Raw genomic sequence first — 17,569 nt, forward strand, 5'->3', positions numbered from 1 at the left:
GATTATATCCAGTTGATCATAAAATAGTCTGTGAATTACTTGCAGTGCTAGTCTGTACTAGTTAGTCTAACAAGAGACAAGCAGGTTGTTCTTCAAACAATAAAAAGGGAGCAGCAACTTTAACACCTCTGAGTAGAAAATTTGCGACTCTTCTAAATGCTGAAAACAATAGATGTTTGGTTTTTAGTAAAAAGAGAAAAAAGAAAAACTGGGTGGAGCACAGGAGAAGAAGTCAGTGCCAAATAACCTTTAGGAATGCTTAGTGGTAATTAGAGGAGACATTGTATCAAAGGTAGTGGAATAATATTTTCTCCTCTGTATTATTAGAAACCTGTAAGATTGCTTCTTTCAAAACAAAATTAAAATTAAAATCCATGTTTATCACCATTTTTCTCAGGAGAAATGGTTGTTCTCTTTTACCAAATTTTCCTGCCATCAAATGCTCATCCAGTGACAACAGAGAAAGCACCACAGTCCTCAAGCATCAGATTGGGAGAAGAGTTCGCTCTCAAGCGCATCTACTATGTAGAAAGGGGACCAGGGAGTATGAGTAGCACTGAATCATTCTTTCTGGGAAGAATATTCCCTTTCTGTTCTCTCGTAACCAACCCAACCTAAAATTGAACTGTAGTTGGCAGTGTGACAAAAAGGCACACATAAACCTGTGAGCTCTGCCCATTATAGGATAAGAATGACTGAAGCTATTGAGGAAGGAAAAAGGGCAGCCCCTGACACCCAGAAGCTGGCCTGGCTCTCATAGGCAGACCCTGTGATTCTCCTATTAGACATGAACCATCTCACAGAAAACCAGCCTCTGACCAGGCTACTTTGAGACTATGATTAAATAAGACCAAGCAAGGCCAATTCATAATTTTGTCTAAGCACAGACAAAAGCAAGTCACTGTACCACCCACGAAATACCAAACACCCTATCTCTTGGCCAAAATGAGTGCTACTTCTTTACCAATGACAACTTTATTCTCACTATAATTTCCCCTTCCTATAAGAGTAAGTGAGATCCCCCATTACAGAATTACTCCGCTTTCTAACAGCATCCAATCTAGAGGGAATCCCTGCTGCCTTTGACTCTGCCTCAAATCACCCAATCAAAGCCCAGATCCTATGAGGTCCTTTCTAACACCTTCTTACTGAAACACCCGTGATTCCCGTGACGTGTGTTCTCCCTCGCTGCAACAAGTAATGAACCAAACGTGTTCAACTACAGGTGACTTCCTGGCTTCCTTGGCTGAAGAGTATTGATGCTATGTTTACACATTTCCATATGCGTATATGTGTGTATAGAGTTATAAGTGTTACATTTATTTATATAAAATCAAGGTAACTAGAAATTCAGGCAATTCAAACTCCAAAGTATACTTTTCTGGCTGAAGTATCTGTAGAGACAGACTACCAGAATTAAATCAGATAATCAGATAATTACATATTTTGCTGCCTGGCACCCTAGTAACCATCATACAATTCATATAATTTTAATAACTTGATGTCCTAGTTATTCTCACCTAATTTGCTTTTATATATGCTATTAATATTTTCTACAATGCAGTGTGTTTGAGATTTTTTTCAAGCTATGCATTTTTTAACATGATAATAAATGGAGAAATCAAAATGTTGGTTACTTTAAAAAAAATTGTTTTTCAAAGCAGGATATAAACTTTTATAGAAAATATGATCACAGGTAAAAAGAATAATAAGAATAAAAGGGTGATTACTAAAGTCTAACCATAGTTGCACTTGAATCATTTCAACTGTGATATATTTTCTAACATTTTTAATATTTTTAATTTGATGGTGGAAATACTATTAATTTCTGGTTTCATTTTACCCTGTTCTTCCTCTTAGGTGCCTAAACAATGATATCCTGATTCGCTTTTGGCAAATCTTAATTACTTTTACCAACAGTCTCTACAATTAAGAGGCTTAAGGAGACACGCATTACTAAAATCAAAGCTGTTCATATCTGCTGCTTTCTCACTGTAAGTAAAATACTCTTCAAATAGTAATAAGATATTTTATTAATTCATGCTAATAAAACATCTGTAAAACAGGAAATGCAAGTACTAAATATGGTTTGTTGCTTGCCAAAGATTAACAAATTTTTCTGGTAATGTGAGCATTTCACCCAATGTTTTGCTTAAGAGCAAAAACAGGTAATATTGACTGAGTATTTAAAGAGAAAGTGTTGTAACTTCTACAGAATAATGTCAATTTCATGTTGACTTCTGCAATTATGTTGATCCTGAAAGAGCAACATTTCTGAAACTTAGTCTTCTTCATTTGTTCACTACATATCTCTAATTATTTAAGAATGTAATTCAATTAATAAACAGATTATTCTTTAAAAGTCCTTATAATTTCTCTATTTTTAGCATAAACATGCAGCACATTTAAAAAAATATCTTTATCAAAACCTTTAGGCAGAGTAAATGAGTCTTTTGTATTTCTTATTAAGATTATACTAGAGGTGAAGATTGTAACAAAGCAAGCATCCTTTTTCTGGATTTGGAAAGAAACCAGAGATTTAAAAAGGATTTAATATTGAGTTAAAATGTAAAGGATTGCTCTGTACTTATAGACTACAATATTCGTTCTGTAGGATTAATTTTGAGTTAAAATGTAAAAGGATTGCTCTGTACTTAAGGACTACAATATTCGTTCTGTAGTAATTTCCATAGCAATGGCAGTAATTGATTAAATTGTAACTAAATTGACAAAAAAGTGGCAAGCCTATAATGAAACAGACTCCTTGTCACCTGCTTGTGGATGGGCACTCTCCAGACATTGCTATCTAATTAAAATGTGGATTAAGATTTAGAAAATTAAGAAGTATGAACAAGCTATGGCGTAACATTTGTGGTTTCAGAGTTAAACACTGAGTTAAAAGGAGCTTTATTGCTGAATTGATGTTCAAATTGCTCAGACCGTAAGTATAGACTGGGACAAAGAAGGTATAAATTTGGGGATAGAAGAAAAAAATACTTTTTTGTTTTTTACATTATCTGAACAGTAGAGGTTAGGACAATGATTAAAAGGAGTGGCCAAATCTTTAGACATCCCTTGCTGAGCTTTTGAGCATTTTTTGTTTGTTTGCTTGCTATTTTATGATGTCAGTGTATTTGAAGTTGCCTCCGTTTCTTATTTCTAACATCAGATGTGTCTTCTCTGAGCAAACATCCAAATGACATTACTGTGGTAACCATGTACAACTCAGAAGTGATTTTCTACCATTTTTTCCAGGAATGATTTATTTAATAATAAACTCTTGAAAAACAGAAGCTACTTTACATATGCTTCATATAGCAATGTCCAGATCAAGCTATCATTTTTGGAGTCAGTACACAAAGGCACTGTTGACTTCATTAGGTGCAAATAGCAGCCTGTCTTTCTGGGTATGCTGGACATTTTCAGGCAGGAAATAATGAGATGGCCCAAGTACATAACACTCCTGCCTCAGCAGCAGAGCCAACTCCACAGTTTAGTTTATTCACTAAATGTGGTAACTCCAGCAGGGGCAGGGGCACCTCTGGGCCCATTGCACTGATCCTGTTACTTTTCTTCCTTAGTTTTATGTTGTAAACCAACTATCCCCGAGATTTATTTTCTGATCTTTTTTTACTATTTCATTTTCCATGTTGGATAAATAAGTTCAGCAGAAGCACATGTTTTGATGATTTTGCCTAGATTTGCTATATTAAGACTATAAATTGTAAAGAGACTCCTTTTTTTTTTTTTTTTTAAACTTTCAATACACTCTTCTGGGATGAATTCCTAGAAGTCAGTAGAAGCTGTTGCTCTAATATCTTGTAGAGCCAGATGGGAATGGGCCCTATAAGGAGGAAATGTAAAAAGAATAGCTACTTCAAATGAGAGTTAGAAGTTTTTCATAAAAGATAGGACATAACGTAAGAATGCACTAGAATCTCCTGTAAAGTTGTATTTGATGCTTGGCCAGTCTCTTTTTCTCTCTCTCTCATGATCTGGACCAATCTGAATTAGCTCATCAATATTTATTAATACCTACTTTGTGCCAGACACTGTTCTAGTTGCTTGAATTACATCCATAAATAAAATATATTAAAATACCTACCCTCCTGGAGTTTATATCTAGTAGAGGGAGACAGACAAACAATACACGTAATAAATACATTCTGCAATGTGATAGAAGGTGGCTGGTGCTGTGGAGGAAAGAAATACAGCAGAAAAAGGAGGTCTGTGAGAAAAAAGGGGAGGGTCACTGTTTTAAATAAAGTGGTCACAGTGGACTTCATAAAGAAGCTAACATTTGAGCAAAGACTTGAAGGAAGAAAAGGAGTTAGGTGTGTGAATACCAGAGTGAAGAGTGTTCCAGGCAGAGGGAACAGCCAGTGGAAAGGCATTGCAGCTGCAGCCTGCATGGCACGTTCAAGGACGGCAAAGGAGGCTGTGAACTGAACAAGAGGGAAAGAGCAGTAAGAGGTAAGGCTGGAGAAGTGAGGACCTCACGTGCCATTGGCAGGGATGAAATGGGCTCCACCAATGGGCTGGCCAAGGGATGGTAAGAAAGCATATGTGTGTATAGGAGAACAACTTCAATCATTATGCAGCCAAGGGCCAAATCTAGAACAACTTCAGTTGCAATAAAAAACCTGAAAGAAGCCTGGGGTTTCTCAAAATGTTTTTACTGTAATCCACAGTCAGAAATACATTTTTAGGATGACTTTGCAGTCACACAAAAGATACACACATTATTAAAACAAAGGTTTCATAAACCTACACACGTTGTGCCCAATGTATGCTAATATCTTTGGTACTATTCTAATCTATTAGGTTTCTTTTCTTTATTCAACCCTAATAAAATCTATTAAATTGATTTTATAACCTAGTAATGACACTTCAAAAAGCATTGCTATAGGCAATGTGATTATTTTGGCTATACGCTAACTGGATAACATAATCACATCATTGTCAACCCTGAGCACACTTTGGCTAAAAACCACATTGGGGCTAATTACTTTAAACAGAGAACCACCATTAGCTCATTAATCAAAATACAATGTATATATAAGATATTCTGCTTTCCTGACAGCTGTCATTATGTAAAAATATTGTGTGGGCTGGGTTACCATGAGGAAATGTAAAACATGTGAAATTCGGGTACATCATTTCTGACAGGCAGCCAAATTTATGGTAGTTGGCTAAAGAGATTTTACTTCAAATAAACAAATGTTTAATGTTTCCATAAACACATAGACATGACCCTAATTAGTAAATTTATTAATAGATTTTGGTTCATTATCTCCACACCAATCTTTAGATATATTTATTTTTAGAAAACAGTGAAAACTTTACAGCCGTGTCTCAAAATATTTTGAGAGTTTCTTAAAATGTTTGAAAGCAGCATGATTTTACGAGTGTATAAGCATTGGTACTTTTCCAAACTGTTAAATTGCCCTTTCAAAACTCAAAATTCATTTTCAACTAGATTCTGGTTTTAGATATTTTTTTCTGCTGCAGAAAGTTCTTAGATTTTACCATAAGATGGGTTCAAGTTTTTTAATACAGTCATGTACTACATGATGACATTTCATCAACAACAAACTGCATATATGACAGCAGTCCTGAAGAATATAATATTGTATTTCTACTGGACCTTTTCTATGTTTGATATGTTTAGATACACAAAGACCATTGTGTTTCAGTTGCCTACAGTATTCAGTACAGTAACATGCTGTTCAGATTTGTAGCCTAAGAGCAATAGGCTACATCATACAGCCTAGGTATGTAGTAGGCTACACTATTTGGGTTTGTGTAAGTACACTCTATGATAATCACGCAACGATAAAATCACCTAATGATGCATTTCTCAGAATGTGTCCCTGTTGTTAAGTAACACGTTACTGTAGATCCATAAGAGAAACCTTAAAAGCATACTGTCTTAAGTATAAGAAAGTTCCAGAGTGATACGTAAACTGTGGTATGATTTACATAAAGAATATGAACACTTAAAAATGGTGCATATTGTATATGGAATTTATGTAGATATCCCATGACATAAACATGTATATGATATATATGTGTATATGAGATATGTTCATTATATATATTTCTGTGAATATACATATATATTATTTTTAAACTTGCCAGGAAAAAAAATGTCCCTGACTTCAGAATAGTCATTACTCTTTGGAAGGGAAAACAGGCAATGGTACAAAGGCATCATTCACCTCTATCTATAATATTTCAAATTTTAAAAGAAAATATTTAAAGCAAATGTGACAAAATTTATCTCTACTTTCTGTATGTTTCAAGAAGAGCTTACTTCCTTATAGTCAGTACTGTAGATGGTCATTTATTTTCAAACACAGACCAGATATAAAACACAACACCATGTCTTTAACTTGTAAAGAAGATAAGCTGGGAATACATGTTTTTAAAAACAGTTATATGGTGTGGACACAGTTTTCAGCAAAGAAAGCCCTAGTTCCTGTTTTCACTTAGGGTTGTGATAAAGGGAACAGACTTGAGTGGCAGACAGAGATTTAGATTAGATATTAGAAATAACTTCCTATCTCTGCAAGACACTTAAGACTGCCTGGGGATTTTGAGAACAAGAACTTTGCTTAAACAGCTTAGGCCCTATCCTACTTGGAACTAGAAGAGATTATCAGTGTCCTAGTGGTCCTTTAAAATTTGAGATTCTGTCTGCCATTTCTATAGGCATGAAGATCTTAACTGATCTACTCAGACTCTACAGCAAGGCAGAAAGAAGGAAGTGGAAGAGAACTAAAACAAACAAAAAAACTTGGTCCTCAGCCATCAAGAGCCTGTTCTAACATTAGAAGCTAATGGTACTCTAACAGGACAGTGGCAATGAAGGCCCTGGGGAGGGGAGGAAGGCAAAGAGGGCACCACTTCACTTGTACTCCAGTTATTTCTATCCATCAATCAGTAAGCTTGTAGAGGAGCTTTCATCTTCCATATGTGCAAGATGCTCTGTAGAATGCATGTAAGAAAGAAAAACATCATTGCTTATTCTTAAACAGCTTATAATCAAATTTGAAAAGATCCACACATTAAATACTGAAAAAAACAACCTGTAACACAACAATTGGTGGCACAGTTGTGAAAGCAAGAAAAGGTAAGGACAATCAGTATGGGCTAGACTCATCATGAATGAGAAGGCATTTACAAAGAGCCCCATAGGTTGAATGGAACTTTAACAGTCATGGGAAAGTTGGTTGAGAGGGCATTTCAGATATAGGCTAAAACCTATAAAACACGGGCTAAAACCTGAGGGAGGAGTACTTCTGAATATCAGAGCATGTTGTTAAATGGAAGTTTCTGGCTATAGTGCAGATGTTTTAGAGAATACAGGAGGTGATGAAGTGAAATAGCTGAATAATTGGGGGTCACAGATTGCTTTTTATTTATTTGTTTTTAAATTTTTAATTTTGGGGGGTACATAGGTGTATATATTTATGGGGTACATGAGAAATTTTGATACAGGCATTCTATGTGTAATAATCACATCAAGGTGAATGGAATACCTATCACCTCAAGCATTTATCCTTTGTGCTACAAACAATCCAATCATCCTTTTTCAGTTGTTTTTAAATGTATGATTAAATCATTATTGACTACAGTCATGCTGTTGTGCTGTCAAATACTAGGTTTTGTTCATTCTTTCCAACTATTTTTTTTTACCCATTAACCATCACCACTCCCCGCCACCTCCACCACTACTCTTCACAGCCTCTAGTAGCCATCCTTCTACTCTCTATCTCCATGAATTCAGTGATTTTAATTTTTACCTCCCAAAAACAAGTGAGAATATGCAAAGGTTGTCTTTCTGTGTCTGGCTTATTTCACTTAACATAATGACCTCTGGTTCCATCCATGTTGTTGCAAATGACAGGATCTCATTCTTTTTTATGGTTGAATAATGCTCCAATGTGTGCATGTACCACGTTTTCTTTATCTATTCATCTGTCTATGGACACTTAGGTTGCTTCCAAATCCTGGCTATTGTGAATTGTGTTGCAATAAATATGGGAGTGCAGATATCTCTTTGATATACTGATTTCCTTTCTTTTGGGTTTATACTCAGCAGTGAGATTGCTGGATCATATGGCAGCTTTATTTATAGTTTTTTTGAGGAACCTCCAAACTGTTCTCCATAGTGGTTGTACTAATTTACATTCCCACCAACAATGTGTGAGTGTTCCCTTTTCTCCATATCCTCGCCAGCATTTGTTATTGCCTGTGTTTTGGATATAAGCCACTTTAAATGGGGTGAGATGATAGCTCATTGTAGTTTTGATTTGCATTTCTCTAATGATCATGATTTTGAGCACCTTTTCATATGCCTATTTGCCATTTGCATGTCTTCTTTTGAGAAATGTCTATTCAGATCTTTTGTCTATTTTAAAATTGGGTTATTAGATTTTTTTTCCTATAAAGTTGTCTGAGTGCCTTACATTTCCTGGTTATGAATTCCTTGTCAGTTGGGTAGTTTGCAAATATTTCTATGGTTTTTCTCTTCATTTTGTTGATTGTTTTCTTTGCTGTGCAGAAGCTTTTTAACTTGATGTGATCTACAAAATACTTTAAAAATCAGCCAGAGAATTCTAAATTTGAGGACGGCAAAAAGAAACAAGTGTCTGTTCTTAAGTAGGTCAAGGATATATTGAAAATGACATTTCAAAGTCTTCTTTAGCCGCAACTTTCACAATTATTTCATATGGATTCTGCATAAAATAAAATTCATCTTGCTATTTATGCTTTTTCATATTAAAATGTAGGGTGTTTTGTTAACTGGCTACTTGATTATTTTATAACACACTTAAGAAGCCTAAATATAATCAGATAAACTCAACATCAGTAGGACAACTGATGCTGAACCTTAACTTGGAGCTTTAAACTCTTTCCCAAATGGTTTGTCCTTTAGATTTTCACTGCATCTGAGCGCTGTGAGCTAGTTATTTCTCAGAAAACACCAATAACAGTAATAACACCTAATATGGCAAAAATAAAAAATTCTGACGTCTTAACTATAGACTCTTAACAGTTTTATTTCAGATTCCCAATACAGTGTTTATATAATGCTCATGTGCCATAGAGAAGAGGTGCTGGAAATAAGTGTGCAGCCTCAGTGTACCAGGACAGCAGGTCAAGCACAGAACTGAAGCCTTGGGCTCTGTCCTATCTCTAGGTCTAGTCTATTGTTTCTTAGTCATTTCCCCATTGTAGGTTTACCTAAAAAGAGGGGATTAAGCTGAATAAACTAAAAGAAAACCACAACATTTTTCAGCTCAAACTTTATAAAACTACATTTGTTCATGTTTTGGGAGTTCCAGCATGAGCCTAGCTTGACATTGTAGGGCATAACAGGGCCTATTTGTCAGGTGGGTAGGAAAAGTCTAGTTGCATAATTCTCCCAAGAATTCTCTTGGGAGAATAACCCACTAAAAGAGTTGAGCTCACACCCTTGGGTCAACCACAGTGCTCTAGCACTGGAAAAAGAGGACAACATTGAGTTATATTGTTTACTACTCAGAGCTTCTTCTGGCCCAGTCCCTGGGATTAGTAGTTAAATTCTAGGAACATTTCAGAGACATTGGAGTACAAATTACTCATAAGACCACTTAAATTAATTAAGTAGTTTCACCTATGAGGAATCAAAATACCTGACTCAAGCTTGTGTATGCAATAAGAACATTTATCTGCCTCACTGGATTTCAAAGGTAGGGCAGCATTAGTTTCATCCTAAGACTGGTTCTCCTTGTGCTCACAGTATGGCTGCCAGTGGCCATGGGGGATATATACTTCCTGGTTTACAATGTAACATGAAATATGAGTCTTTCCTTTTATTCTGCTTATTTCATCTCGGATTATGGTGCCCGTCCCTGTATAATCTCAGAGGGTGGAAGACTGCCATTGGCTTCAACTAATTAGGTTCTATCCCCAGTGATCCAGATATGGTCAGTTTCCTCTGAGGTATTTGGAAAATAGGTAGTTTTCTGATAATTACTTTGGTTCTCTAAAGTACTAAGGAATATTTTGCAGAAAGTGAACACCTTCCATGACTCTGACTGGTGTCTAGGCTAGTGGGAAAAGAGAGCATCTGCTGGCTGATGAAATAAACTCAGCTTGAGGACATCAGAGCAGGAGGTTGTTGACAAGCACGGGTGTCTATAACAGTCTTGGAAGAGCTGAAAGTGTTACTGGCGGTGAATCTGTATAGGTCTGCAGCAACCACAGTTCTTGCCTTCTCAGAAGAAAGAATTTGGCTCAGGGACATAAGGCAGAGTGAGAGACTGAGGCAAGTTTTAAAGCAGTGGTGAAAGTTTATTAAAAAGCTTTAGAACAGGAATGAAAGGGAGTAAAGCACACTTGGAAGAGGGCCAAGCAGGCAACTTGAGAGATCAAATGCACAGTTTGACCTTTCGACTTGGAGGTTTATGTGCTGACATACTTCCAGGGTCTTGGGTCCCTTCTCCTCTGATTCTTCCCTTGGGGTGGGCTGACCACATGTGTGCTAGTGCTTGGGAGGGGCTGCATGCGCAGTGTGTTTACTGGAGTTGTACGCATGCTTACTTAAAGCGCTCTTCTCTTACCAGTTGATTGCTCCTAGAAGGTCATATACCAGTCAAACTCTGCCATTTTGCCTCTTAATGCGCGTGCTTGAACCCACTGGCCCAACTCCTGAGATCTTATCCGGAAGCTGCTGATGACTAGTTTCAGGTGTTTTCTATCTATTGAGAGGCTGCCTTTCCCTGGCACCTGGGTTTATCGTTCACTGCTATTGACTTGGGCTGAAATTACATGTTGCATGCAGCTGGAAGGAAGTTGCCTAAGAAAAGCTATCAAACACATGTGAGGATTGGAGACTACAGCAAATGTACAAGTGATGAACCTGCTGACTGGGATATGAGATGAATGAAAATTCAAGAAATATATTTGGACAGACCTCTAGAGATCTGGCAAAAATAAACAACAGCAGACACATAAAAAAGTGTTTTTCCTTGATTCGTGGTATAATTATTCTTTAAACCATGAATCTAACTCATTTCTTGATAGGTGGGTTTGAACTGCAGAAATTCTGGTTCAACTTTTACCTCTTCTGATGGCATCATTTTAATGTTAATGCATGTTGATATATGTCTCCTTTCTTTAGCAATAGGACTTCCTTGAGCTGATTAGAGTAGCTGTGCCATCAGCAAAAACCTTACCTTAATGCACTACTTTAAAACCTTAACAACCTTAATGCATCTACTTTGCATGTAAACAGGGAGCATGGCTGTGGCCTAACTGAATTTCTATGCCTGTAAGTGTGGTTTCCTGAAAAAGAAAATGAAACCCTGTCTCCTTGTCTTTACAGCATGCATGTATGCTTTTTTTTTTTTTTTTTTTAATCTGTGCGTCTGAGTCACACTGAACAATGCTCTTTCTACTCCAAAGGGGGAAAATAAGTTAAATTTATGTTTCATGCCTGTAAGGCATTTTAAAGTTAATCGGGCCCTTTGGGCCTAATTTAATTTGTGTAAGATTGCTGTTGATGATTAGAATAACTATTTAAGATTTTTGTTAACAGTCTGTTACGTGGACTTAATGGAAGCACTCCAAAAGCAGTCTGTTCACTTTCCCCTGTCAAATTCAGGTTACAGAGCCTTCGCAGATGTGAGTAGACATCAATATGAAAAGGGGATAGAACACAAATTAAAATCAGAAGTGTACTCAAACTGCCAGTGTTGAGCTTTGGTTAAAAACATCTGTCACATAAAAGCAAACACTCAGAGCCGTTATGTCTTGTAACAGTTGTCTTTATTTTTCATATCTTTGGCATTTTCATCATTTTATGTTAGTGCTGTCTTTGGAATTTTTCATACAAGTGATTGCTTTTTTAACATCACTGATTTCTCTACACAAACATTTGTAAGGCTTTTGTCCCAACACTACAAAGAGAGAATGCCCAAGCAGAGCTGGAATTCTAATGGTCTCATAGAATCTGAAAAATCGGCTGACCAGGGCAGAGCACTTTAGTGAAGTCAATGTATTTGACTCATCCTGGCCAATATTAGATCAAACTTTCCCTTTGATTCCTGCTACAAGGTTATTTTTCGTCGTTTCAAAATTTACAGCTACCATTCTTATTTTACAGATGGCAGTGATCATAAGAAGCCCAGGTCTCCCTTTGGTACAATCAAGGAGATTTCAGGATGCTCTTGAGTCACTCTCCTGATATTTGTTATAAATCATATATATTTTTTTCAGAGTTAAGACTTTATTTCTCTCATTACTTTGTTTCATAGCTTTTACAGTTTCATTCCTTTATTCTGTTTTCATTTTCTGTTTTCCAGGCGTTGTATTTCAAAACCATGGCCCTTCTATTTCCTCTTTCTTATTGTTTTTCTATTCCGTGTCCGCTTCTGCCTTCCTTAATTTTCTTTCCCCTCCTTTACTCTCATTTCTTTTACAGAGTGAGTGATTTCTGTGAAAGCTTGGCAAGTGTCTCATGAGCTCCCGCTAAGGATGCAACTACCAAAGGCAAGATCAAGGGACAAATGAGCACCACCTCCCCCAGCGCCATGTTCCCCTGCCCGGGAAACACCACCTGCTTCCTATGTGGCTGGAGGGGTGGGGGCTCTGCACAGCAGCGAAGATGCTAGAGATTACAGGCAGATATTTTGCAAATAATCTTTTTTAAAGTTATTGATTCATGTAAATGGAATATAAGATTTATGTTAATCCTATTCCTTAAATCAGAAATCTCTAATGTTATACTGTTTTATGCAGTAGGTAATTTACATTAAGAAAAAGGATTTTAAAAAAACTAATAGGAAAGTTTGTGGATCATCCCATCCCAGTCCACTTTCTTTCTGGTCACCCCTGACTGGTCACCTCAACCTTCTGCTTTCTTATGCTGCCATTTGCGCCATGCATGACGTTATATCAGCTCTCTCTTTCTCTTTGTTCAGAACAAAATCCCTTTTATAGTAAAGTGGAGAAAATTCTCGATGCCATGAATGCTGAGTGAGACTCAAATGCAAAGGCCCTGCAATCACATTTCCCCCATAATTAATTATGTTATTATAAAGCTTTGTCAAGCCATTGTATTCCCCCTCAAATATATTTTGAAGAATTTTAAAGCTTTTGTTTCTATACCCCTGACAATAATGATAAAACACCCTTACCTCTCCTATTTCCACGTGTCTATCACCTTTTTAATAATACTCTTGATAAAAACATGAGATCACTGATATTAAAGTAGAAAGGTCTTGCAGCTTTTTCCTATTTACTTTGATTTGTGGAACTCTAATTTGATTGTGAGCATCCTTTATACGGCTTGTTCCACCCTCTCCTGTGGAGCTGTACCAGCTGTGACTCCTGTTTTAAGAACTATGTTCTCTTCTCTGTTGCAGACCTATGTTATATTTGCCTTAGTGCATGGGCTGCTGGTCCATGCTAATAGCTGGCTCTCAGGGGAAAAAGAAAAACCATCTGTGGCATCTGCCAATTTCTGTGGTGTAAATACTCTCAGCTCTGCCAATTTCAAGCCATCAATTTGACATTGCTGAACCCAAAGTTGGCAAGGGGTGTGCCCAATTGGCTTTTGTGAGCAAGTAAGAGTTGTCTTGGGGATTATTAAGCTACTCAAGAAGCATTTGCCTACTGGCATCCACTGCTTTTTTAATGTACTCTGGGAGGAGAGGGTATATAAAATAGTGCTCTTGGCTTAAGAGGTTTACATTCTAGCCAGTGAGAAACAGTCCAAAGCAATGACCAGAGAAAGCAGAGTGCAACAGTGATCCACAAACTCCACTGAAGGGATTCAGAGCAAAGCCCTCAAGAAAGGCACTTTAGCAAAGAAAGTGTGTTTAAAGGATGCAGAGGGTTTCATGACATGGAGGAAAAGGGGAAAGGCATTCCAGGCAAGGGAAGGCTGGAAGGTTGGAATAGACATGGAGTGTTCTTAGAAGAGACAAAACAGAGTCTCAGTCACTGAGACTGCCTCATGATCCAAACAGGAGGTTTTTGGTACTATGACAGAATATTCACTTCCCTGTTTACCAGGTACTTTTACACACATATTTCTTTTGATCCTTCCTATAACTGTAGGACATTGGTAGAATATAATAGGTGTTATTATTATTATATTCACTTAGCAAAAAAGTATACTTAGAAAAGTAAGAAAACTAAGGGAAGTTAAGGGCCCTTGTGGACCCTTTTAAGCCAGGCCCAGAATGCTGTCTCCCGAGCATTGCACCCCAGTCTTATCACAGCCCAATCTGCTCTGAGGACCCTCATTAGGCAGTCCTTCCATACAGTAGCCTCTCAAACTGCAAGACCTTTCATTGCATGAGCAAGATCCATTTTTCCTTACAACGAAACTGAAGAACTGCCTCAATGGCTTTACAAAGAAAAGCAAAGTCTATTTCTCTTCTAATGCCTGTCCTGAAAAGGGCTTTGGGGGCATGGTGCAGTGGAAAAGTCACTGAGCTGGGTATCAGAAGAGCTAGATTAAGGTTTGGGATCTGATTCAGGTTTGAGATGTATTGGAGAGCTCTGTGATATTGGGCAGATGGCTTAACATTTCTGGGTTTCCGTATGTCATACAGAAACTGATGAGTTTACTTGCATGGCCTCAAATGTTCCTTTTATCCCTGAAAAGCTGCACTTCTATATATACTAAAATGCCAATCAAGAACTATATCATTACATGGGCCTCCAGAGAAGCCGGGGAGCCTAGAGGAGTTGAGTGTGTTGAAGGTTGAAGCACAATTACCTTACAAAATAATTTAATTGAAGTTGTTGGATATTACTTTCTCAAGATGGGCTTTTTTTTTTTTTTTTTTTTTTTTTTTTTTTTTTTTTTGCCTGGGCAAGAATGCAGTGACATGAACATGACTCATTGCAGCCTCAACCTCCCAGCTCAAGCAATCTTTCCACCTCAGCCTCCTGAGTAGCTGGGCCTACAGGCATGTGCCACCACACCCAGCTAATTTTTTCTTTAAATTTTTTGTAAGGGGGAGGTTTCCCTATGTTGCCCAGGCTCAAGATGGCCTTCTAATGGAGCCAATATCTATATATTCATTCAACATATTGCAAATAAACTTTGGAAATAAACCAGTTATGTGAAATAGAGAAGTAAATAAATTATTAAATGAATGGCCTTACTTTATTCTTTCTCCTCTGCAGGCTTCTGCAAAAGACTTGAGACAACTCACGATGAAGTGCTCTGTATCAGTCAGGGTGATATTGATTGCAAGGGACAGAAACCCAATCAGAAACTCACTGGAGTCATGAGGAACACTTATTGGCTCAGATAACCTAACCGTTGGATGGGCAGGGATGTATCTGGTTTGGGAGCAAATAGTACCAGGTGCTGAAAGTAGCTGTCTCAGACTCTGGTCTATCTGTCTTTCTGTGTCACATTCTTTCACACCTTGGAGGTTGTGGCCATCTGGCTTATCACTGGTCAAGAAGATGCCTCCTTCAATAGTTCCTTGATTTCAATTTGAAATAATGCTAGTCAAAGACTCTGGCCTTTGGCAAACACCATGGCAATGGTCTGAGAGTGGCAGAAGGCAGAGGTTGACTGCATTAATAAAATGATAAGGTTGGGTTGGGACAGGTGGGGAGAAGGGTTTATCTAAAAGAAGGTGCTGCTGCTACCAGAAGAGGGAGTGTTTGGGCTGGGGGGACAAAATAAAAGATGTCCACAACAAATACGTAAATAGAATCATTAAATAAAGCGGGATGGGATGGAAATGAGCAGGGTTTGTTGTGTAAGAAAACCTAAATTAATTATGGTAGCTTCAGTTTAGCTCTCACATATGTGAAAGTCAAGGTAACACAGAGAAACTTATCATTTATAAACAAAAGGAAACAAACATTCTCCTATGTGTAAACTGTACTATGATACTAAAATAGGTTTACAGGAGTCATTCAGTGGACAACATCTTCCATAGTGATTTTCAAAAACGATGCAAACAATTTTTATTCTGTAATATCTTATGTCAAAAAATTATATTTAGAGCATAATGTTAGCTCATATTTCTTTTAGGTCTTCATGGTGTATTTAGGATGATAAATAAGGTATATCTGGGGAGATAAATCCAGGTATATAGCTTTCAGATGATCAAATCTATTAACACATCCAACTAATGGACTATTCATGATACCACATTTTTATCAATGTGTAAACGTTATGTTTGCTCTCATTTTGAACTTTTTGTTTGTGTAGAAGACTGGAATGATCATATTATGTGACGCTGTGTTGAAGAGAGTCACTAAGAAAGAGGTAATGTCAAGTTACAGGGAAAGTAAGAAAGACTGGAACACATTGGGACTGCCGTAAACATAAAAGACAGGCATTCAGAACAGTAAAGAATTGTACTCAAATTGTTTGAGTACAAACTGTGTGACACTGTGGCACTGTGTTAGGGAAACCAAATAGTGTATTCATTGGCAATGTCTTTTATGGATACCAGGAGATATTGTTAGTCAGCTATAGTGCAATTATTGTTGATTTGTTTGGTGTATTCTTAATTTATTGAATCTTTTGAATTGTGCTACTCCAAGTTCTAGTAAATACTAGAATGTATTTGCTACTCAAGTATTCCAGTAAATACTAGAAAGTATCCAGCATATTCCAAAAGACCGAGAGTCATTGACTTAGTAGACAATGAAAATTGTTACCTTAGTTGAACCAATTTCAAACTGTATGTGCTGTATCTCTGGGGGCAGAGGGGAGAAGAGTGACTCCATCACAGTCAGGTAGTTCCAAATGTATCTGTTTTGCATATTTGACTTGCACATAATTGACTTTTAAAAGAAATTGTCTTTAATCCAAAACAAAACACCTTGAAAATCAGTCTTAGACTGTCACTTTTATTTTTCTAATATCTCTTAGTATTCCTGGACTTTCAAAATTGTTCTATTAAGGAAATTCTCAAACATCCAAAAGTAAAAAGACAGTATAATAAACCCCATTTACACAATATTCAAATTCAACAATTTTTAACATTGTGTTTTTCTTGGTTTTAAAAAATATTTCACATAACTGATCCAAAGGAATTTTTTACACATAATGTCACCATAGAATGTTAGACTTTTTTATTTAAAAAAAAAACCTGATTATAAATATTTGCACATTTATAAGAGGAGTTTTCAGGAATTTGACAGGGCACACCTAGAACCACCAGGGTGGTGCTCAGGACCCACCAGGTACACCAAGGACCCACCAAGCACAGGTCCAGCCCCAGTTGTCCATCTTGTTTTATCTATTATTCACTGTTTTTGATATCATATTGTTTTTATCCATAATTATGTCAGTAGTATATAAATCTAACAGATGAGGATTTTTAAAAGCCACAAATCCACCATTCCATTATCACATCTGACAAAATTAACATTAATTCTATTATTTCACCTATTATGCAGTCCATGTTCAAATGTCCCCGATTTTCTCAAATATAAATATTTTACAGTCCTGTTGAAATCACAGAATAAAGTCCACAAATTGCATTTGGCTGAAATGTCTCTTAGGTATTTTCTAATCTATGAGAGT

Source organism: Papio anubis, unplaced genomic scaffold (assembly GCF_008728515.1).
Source record: "Papio anubis isolate 15944 unplaced genomic scaffold, Panubis1.0 scaffold89, whole genome shotgun sequence".
Classification (NCBI taxonomy): domain Eukaryota; kingdom Metazoa; phylum Chordata; class Mammalia; order Primates; family Cercopithecidae; genus Papio; species Papio anubis.